Source organism: Akebia trifoliata, chromosome 13 (genome assembly GCF_017979445.1).
Source record: "Akebia trifoliata isolate Shusen 1 chromosome 13, ASM1797944v1, whole genome shotgun sequence".
Lineage (NCBI taxonomy): Eukaryota > Viridiplantae > Streptophyta > Magnoliopsida > Ranunculales > Lardizabalaceae > Akebia > Akebia trifoliata.
Genome location: NC_141387.1, coordinates 3,524,083 through 3,532,002, shown reverse-complemented (window position 1 = coordinate 3,532,002; position 7,920 = coordinate 3,524,083). Strand labels below are relative to the sequence as shown.

Here is a 7,920-nt window from a genome sequence, read left to right as displayed (position 1 = left end):
GATTCTAAAGGAAAATTCAAAGGCAAATTCAAATCAAAATGCGAAAAAGGCATATTGAAAATTGGGGAACATATACCAATGTCAATGGAAATAACTACAAAAAGACCAAGATAAACAAATTAAGAAGTCATGTTACCATGGATATCCATACCACTTTTTACGCGACTATAAAGAAATATTAATTACTATAGAAGGTAATGCAGCCACTGAAGATTTGTGACATTGAAATTAGCAAGCGAGGGGAAGCTAGTAATGAAGAAGACTAGGAGCAATAAGCAGATTATGCATCAACTATTGTAGCACAAGACATATCTATATCAACAATCATTAAGATGATCAAGGAGCATACATTCATGATCGTGTTCGAAGATCAACATGATGAAGCTAATGTGGTCTCCGAGAATTGCACATGTAAATAGAATACAACCTTGATTATACAAAGGATTGGATTGTGGACTCTGGTTGTTCAAATCACATGACAGATGATGAGAAGAAGTTCAGAACCATGCATCCATATGATGAAAATTAGGTGAGCTTGATAGTTGACAACTTACAACATCTGATAAAACACGTGGGTGATGCGGACATTGCGACAAGATGGGTGAGGACTAGTTCCTACATAGAGTCTATATATAATTGGGTCACAATAATGCACCTTGTTTAGACCCAAATATGTGCAGATCTTTGAGAATTAAAAGTAGGTGCCATCCTAGTGTTAAAAAGAATGCAGGTGAACTCAATGCACATCATGTCGACAAAAGAAGGATATATGGAGAAGACTTGAAAGAATGAAACACCAGATCATTGGCATGAATGGTTAGGACATGCAATATAAAAAACTTCATAAGCTAGCAAGACTAGAACTTGTTTGAGGACCTCCAAAGCTAGAGTTTCATTCAAATACATTATGCCCAAGATGCTATCTAGGCAAGGCATATTGAATACCCTTTTAAAAAGCAATGTTTCAATAAAAAAAATCTCGAAGCTAGTCTATACTGGCATATATGGCAAGGGGAAGTACGCGTGGATAAGTGGTAAACACTGCATGATTACTTTCATCAATGACTAATCGAGGTATGTTTGGGTCTACTTCTTGAAAGAAAGTTTTGAACAATTTCTAGAAGTTAAAGGAATTCATTTAGAGTCAAAGACATTGATTGGGCACAACATCTGTTTATACGATCCGAGAATGGTAAAGAGTACATTTCAAAAAAGTTCAATAATCACTTAAAAGAGAACATAATTGAAAGGCAACTTACTTTTGCAAACACCACACAAAAGAACATAGTAGTAGAGCAAAAGAATCTATATTTGAGAAACATGTGTCAATGCATGTTACATTTTAAAAATGTGCGATAACAATTTTGGACTGAGTTAATGGTGACAACTGCGTATGTTTCCTCGGGATTCAGCTCATTCCAAAGTTTGTAACCCCTGTTTTGAAAAATGTTTGGCAAACTTTAGGGCTGCTGAACAGCTATATATATATATATATATATATATATATATATATATATATATATAGGGGGCGGTTCAGCGGCCCTAAAGTTTAACAAGCATCTTGCCAAGTTTTCTATGTCGTTAGATGTTGACGGATCTAACGGTTCAGCGTGTATTTACGGTTTTAAAAACAAAACGTAACTTTTTTACAATCGGCTCCCTATAAAATCTTTGTATTCTATTTTAAGTCCCTCACAAGCCCCAACAGAACATAACCCATTTCTTCGTTCGAACTTTCTGTAACGAAAACAAAACCCTTCTTCGAATCTCTGTAACGAAGAAGCCCATCTATCTCGCTCTCTCTCAAGTTTCATAAAAAACCATCATCGTCCCTCTCTCTCTCTCTCTCACTCTCACCCAGTTTGAACGACCATCAAAGAACCCGTCTAAACCAAATTGTACTAACAAGACATCAAAACGATCTTTAAAACCAAGATAGGTTCTAATGCACTACTTTTTTTCATTCTCAAATTAAAAGAAACAACTTACTAAACCAAATTGCACTAACAAACTTGATGAATCGAAGCTACTAACTGTAGGCGCTAACAAAAGATGGAATACCACATTGTATCCAACAAAATCAGATTACAAAAAAAAAAAAAAAAGAATTTGGTACCTATATGAGTAGAACCCAAGATCAAAACTGTTTTTGCAAGTACGATGTCTGAATAGATAAAAATCTTTTATTCTACATGAATTTATATTACTACATTCTAGGGAAAATCCCAAATTAGATGCCAAATTGACAAGTTAACGTAAACTCTTCGAGTAGGAATCCATTTTCTGAAAGATCCTGGTTTTGTGCTTCGGTGCATCATCAGAGATCCTTCTATGGCCTATATTACACAAACAATTAATGAGACAAAACATGGAAAGAGAAACAATACAGGGTGACCATTTTTTGCAAAAGAGAGTGCAACACTGCTCTTCAAAAATTGTTCCTCACTCTTCTTTGGCCTGCAAAATAAATGAGAGAACCTCTGTTTCTTAACGAAGAAGAGAGGTCTCTGCTCGTATTCTATTTCTGAACGAAGAAGAAGAGAGTTCGGAGAGAAAGGGATTTGTTAAGAGGGGGGGACTTAAAACAGAATACAAAAATTTTAGAGGAGGCCGATTGTAAAAAGGTTACATTTTGTTTTTAAAACCGTAAACACACGTTGAACCGTCAGATTCATCATCATCTAACGACATAGAAAACTTGGTAAGAAGTTTGTTAAACTTTAGGGCCGCTGAACCGGCCCCATATATATATATATATATATATATATATATATGTAGTCACACCTCCACTCTTATACGGCTGTGGAGACTTCATCATTTTCAAGTTTCAATGGAGGATCTTCTATGTCTTCTTTTCAGCTGCATCTTAGTCCTTTCTTTGTCAAAAATCTCAACTGCAAGCGACACTCTATGTTCAACCCAACTCCTTAAAGATAACCAGACCTTAATTTCATCTGGCAAAACCTTCGAATTGGGCTTTTTCAGTCCTGGAAAATCAAAAAACTTTTACTTGGGAATATGGTTCAACCTATCAATTCGAACAGTAGTTTGGGTTGCAAACAGAGACAACCCACTTAGAGATCATTCCGGACTGCTCCAGATCGACAAAAAGGGAAATCTTATAATAATGAATCAAAACAAAAGCATTATTTGGTCGTCTTCGAATCATTCCTTGGCCAAGAATCCAATTGCTCGGCTCTTGGACTCGGGGAATCTTGTTTTGAAATATGAAGGCAAGGATGATCCAGAGAGCTATATCTGGCAGAGCTTTGATTATCCGTCCAATACATTGTCAGTGGACATGAAGCTGGGATACAACTTAAAAACTGGTATGAATTGGCATTTGATGGCTTGGAAAAGCCCCAAGGATCCTTCCACATCTGGTAATACCACTCTTGATGTGGATCCTCGTGGATTTCCTCAACTGGTTGTGCATAAAGGAGAGATCAGGAGGTATCGAACTGGGCCATGGATTGGGTTTCGATTTAGTGGCACGCCTGTGAAGAAGAAGAATGCGCTCTTCAAAGCATTTTTTGTTGCCAACAATGAAGAGATCTATTATAAGTATGAAAGGATAGACACTTCTGTAATCTTGAGAATGGTGCTGCAACCATGGGGCTTGCTTGAACACTTTTCATGGAATGATCAAAGCCTAGAGTGGAGTGTCCTATACAACTTGCAGAAAGACCAATGTGCTAATTATGGTATTTGTGGTGCTTATGGTATTTGCAACATCGATAATTCACCCGTTTGTGATTCTATAAAGGGATTTACACCCAATTCTCCAGATGATTGGGCACGGATTAATTGTACAGGTGGATGCAAAAGGATAACACCATTGGATTGCAACAATAGTGATGGGTTTGTGAAATTGCCAGATGCATCAGGCTGGTGGTTGAACAATAGCATGAGTCTTGAGGAATGCAAGATGGTCTGCTTAAACAATTGTTCTTGTACGGCTTACGCTAATTCTTATTTTAGAGGAAAGTAGGCAGTGGCTGTTTCCTATGGTTTGGGGATTTGGTTGACATTACCCAATTCATCACTGGTGGGCAAGATCTTTATCTTCGGATGGCAGCTGCAGAATTAGGTAAAAATCTAACACCAATAAGTCTCCATGGGTTTTGTGTTTTTCTTTTTTATCTTTTATTATTGTCTTGATCATCTTATCCCAAAATGAAGCTTTTTCTTCTGTTAAATTTAGAAAATGAATCAAAGAATACGAATAACATTTTTTTCCCTCCTAAGTGAACAAAATAGGAAACAGCCATAATGGCAAGGTCATTAGCCACTCTGCACTATATTTTTGTTTAATTCATTTCCATATTCATGGTTTTCAATGAGTTAGTTATCTCATGTCAATTAGATTTACTAAGATTTGGGTAGATAGAGTTGAACAAAGAATTAGGCTCAAAATATTAGAACAAGTCTAGCCATGCTAAGGCTTCTAGCACGCCAAGTGGAGGAAAACCTGGCTGTAACCGGTTAGCGCAGGTTTTCTCTCAACGTGGCATGCCCAGAAACTTAGTAAGATTGGGTGTTTGATTATGTTAATTAGTCAGGTTCGCCCTACTCTTCGTATTGCTTATCTTGAACTAAAAAAAGCTAGTGAGATTAGTTTGAGACCACATGGACAACCACTTTGATAAAAGAAGCATAGCCCATCAATTCCCAAATTTATAAGAGTCGTGCATGTATATTTCCTCCGGATACACAATTGCACAACCCCATAATTATGCACAGTTGTGAATCCCGAGGAAACATCTCTGGTTCTGTGCACTGCCACATCAAGGGAGTATTGGAGAGGGGGGAGGAGTCAGAAAATCATTATTCAAATTCAATGGTAAAAAAGAGTCAGAAAATCATTATTCAAATTCAAAAAATTACAATTTGTGTTCTACATACCTGGGGTATCCTATCAATATTTGGATGCCCCAGTCACGGAATTTTCCAAACTAACATAGGAAGGGAAGTATTTTTCCTAGACAAAAACACATGAGATTTTACTTTATTACAGCGACAGGCAATAAGGTACATGTTGATTCCAACAAGAAGAAGGGACGAGTGGTTGTGATTGCATCCGTATCAGTTGTTGTGGAATATTTGCCTTGGGTTTGATAATTGGTTGTACCATTTGGAAGACCAAGACAACGCAAACAGGTAAGTTACTTATGTTGCACTGATGGTACACTCTGCATTCACGTAGATGTGATCTCTGGACCACATGTTGAGGACACGATTTTTTTTATCACATACGGTAAACATTCATACCAACCATTTGGGGGATGGGATACCTATTATATATGAGTCCTACTAGGCTTACTATCATAGTGAGGAAAAGAAACTTTACTAAGGCTCATCCACCATCAAGAAGACCTCACGATTTGTAAAAGAAATCCTGGATATTTGAAACAAATCTCTAGATCTTTTTTTACTTATCTCGAAGTCTTTTAGTGTTAGTCATTATATATTATGTGTGTTACTAAATCATGTGTCAAAGATTGGACCAAAAAATTGACGGTCCAAGATTCTTCAACTTGTAAACATGGGGTTAGAAGTTTCGGAATTGACTGATATTTGGCGAGGATGATCTCCTCACCATAGATATCATCCTCACCAAATATGAGCCCATTGCAAAAGCTCTAACCCATGTAAGACAAAACACGTTGGGCAAAACGTAAGGTAAAATGTAGGTACCAAATATTTCCCACATACATATATTTTAACGGTGACAGGTCTAGATCCTTTACATCTATATCTAATTCTGTTGTTTTAATTGTTAGATGTTTCAAGCATGCGATTAGGTCTCACTACTAAATGGACCACCTAAAATATGCTTGTAATCATCCCTTGAATCACAGTTGCAGGATTCCAAACCAAAGGGTTGATTCTTTTTATAAAAAAAATCAAATATTATATTGTTAAAATCACCTTGTTTGATATAATTCATAGATTTTAAATTTTTTCATGGTAAACAAACAGGATATGAAGAAGGCAATAAAACCCAAGATTACACTGATGAAATCTCGAGGGGGGAGCTGAACTTACCTTTGTTTGATTTTCTTACAATTGAAACTGCCACTAATAATTTCTCCAGTGATAACAAGCTTGGAGAGGGTGGTTTTGGTCCAGTTTACAAGGTACTACCCATCATTTTCATCCAATTAATTATGCTGAAACCTAAACAAGATGAGTGTTCTCATAAGCTTGTTCACTTGTGTTAATCCTTAGGGTGAACTTCTAACAGGACAAGAAATAGCCGTGAAGAGACTTTCAAAGTTTTCTGGGCAGGGCCTCAACGAGTTTAAGAATGAGGTTATTTTGATTGCAAAACTTCAACATCGCAATCTAGTTAGGCTTCTGGGGTGCTGCATTCAAAGAGAAGAAAAAATGTTAATCTACGAATACATGCCTAACAAAAGTTTAGACTTCTTTATCTTTGGTTTGGCCTCTTCTTGACTATATATATTTGACTTAATTGGATTATTTATTTAGTAGAGTTTGTAGACAAAATCTAACTTTTAATAAAATTAGCTCAGATCAAGCAAGATATACTTTATTAAGTTGGCAAAAGCGCTTCAACATTGTAGTAGGCATAGCTCAAGGACTACTTTATCTTCATAGAGATTCAAGATTGAGAATTATCCATAAGGATCTCAAAGCCAGCAATGTCCTACTAGACAGTGAGATGAACCCCAAAATTTCAGATTTCGGCATGGCAAGAACTTTTGGAGAAAACCAGATTGAAGCAGTAACATCAAGGGTAGCTGGAACTTAGTAAGTATTATAGAATTACTCTCTATGCATATAGTTTCATTGTTTAAAAACTAATTTTCTTTGAAGATGTCATGTGTAGTGGTTATATGTCTCCGGAGTATGCAATAGATGGGCTATTTTTAATGAAATCCGATGTCTTTAGCTTTGGTGTTTTGATGTTGGAGATAATAAGTGGAAAGAAGAACAGAGGGTTTGATCATCCTGACCATGATCTCAACCTTCTTGGACATGTAAGTAAAGAAATGAATGTCCTCCTGGTTCTCAAGTAAATTAAATTTATAGTTATCTAACATGAACATTCTTTTCCATTTTTTATGAGTAAAAAGTTAATATATTTGATTGTTTTTTTTTTAAAGGCATGGAAACTATGGAATGAAGCCAGGGCCTTGGAACTGGTAGATATGTTAGTGGGGGATGGATTGCTTGAGTCTCAAGTGTTGAGATACATCCAAGTGGGTCTTTTATGTGTGCAACAGCACCCAGAAGACAGGCCTAGCATGTCATCTGCTGTGTTAATGTTAGGTAGTGAGACTACATTCATGCCCCAACCGAAACAACCTGGTTTTTATAATAATGAAAGGAGTCTCAATGAAGCAGATACATCATCAAATGGGAAGAAGTTATGTTCAAATGAGGCAACTGTTTCCTTGTTAGAAGGTCGATAGAAAATTGTTTTGCTAGCATTTATCAGTATAAAACTTACAAACTGTATTAATTCTCATATATATGTTCTTGTAAGTTCTTGTATACTGGATAGAGGACCAATTCAATCAATGAAGTAGGAAATATCAGTATTGGGGAAAAATAAACTCCACTTTCAATCCTGAGATACAAAATTAATTAAAGATAATGAACAAAACCATGATATTAAAAAGGATCATCAAGAGAAAGATAGTTTGGATTTGGCAGAGTTTTAGGCTCTCTTTAGGGCCTCCAAACGCTTCCCTATATATACCGTTTGGTTTGCAAAATTGTAGCAAAATTTTTGTCGTATATGGACTAAAAGTTCCGAAATGAGCTGATTTTTTTGTGAAGTTGATCTCTATGGGGAGGAAGTCATCATTAAAGAAAATCAGCCCATTTAGAAACTAGATTTACAAGCTAATAGCAAAAATTGATGGTCCCAATTTCGTCTTATATGAG

The 7,920-nt window shown here is 36.2% G+C and overlaps 1 pseudogene across 1 annotated transcript; it reads left to right on the top strand.

Moving 5' to 3' along the window:
* Positions 1-2,779: 2,779 nt before the first annotated feature.
* LOC147387358 (G-type lectin S-receptor-like serine/threonine-protein kinase At4g27290) lies at positions 2,780-7,604 on the top strand (annotated as a pseudogene). The gene is made up of 6 exons (XR_015171464.1): positions 2,780-4,090; positions 5,983-6,140; positions 6,232-6,442; positions 6,540-6,777; positions 6,857-7,007; positions 7,134-7,604. The product of XR_015171464.1 is annotated as a G-type lectin S-receptor-like serine/threonine-protein kinase At4g27290 (transcript).
* The last annotated feature ends 316 nt before the right edge of the window (positions 7,605-7,920 follow it).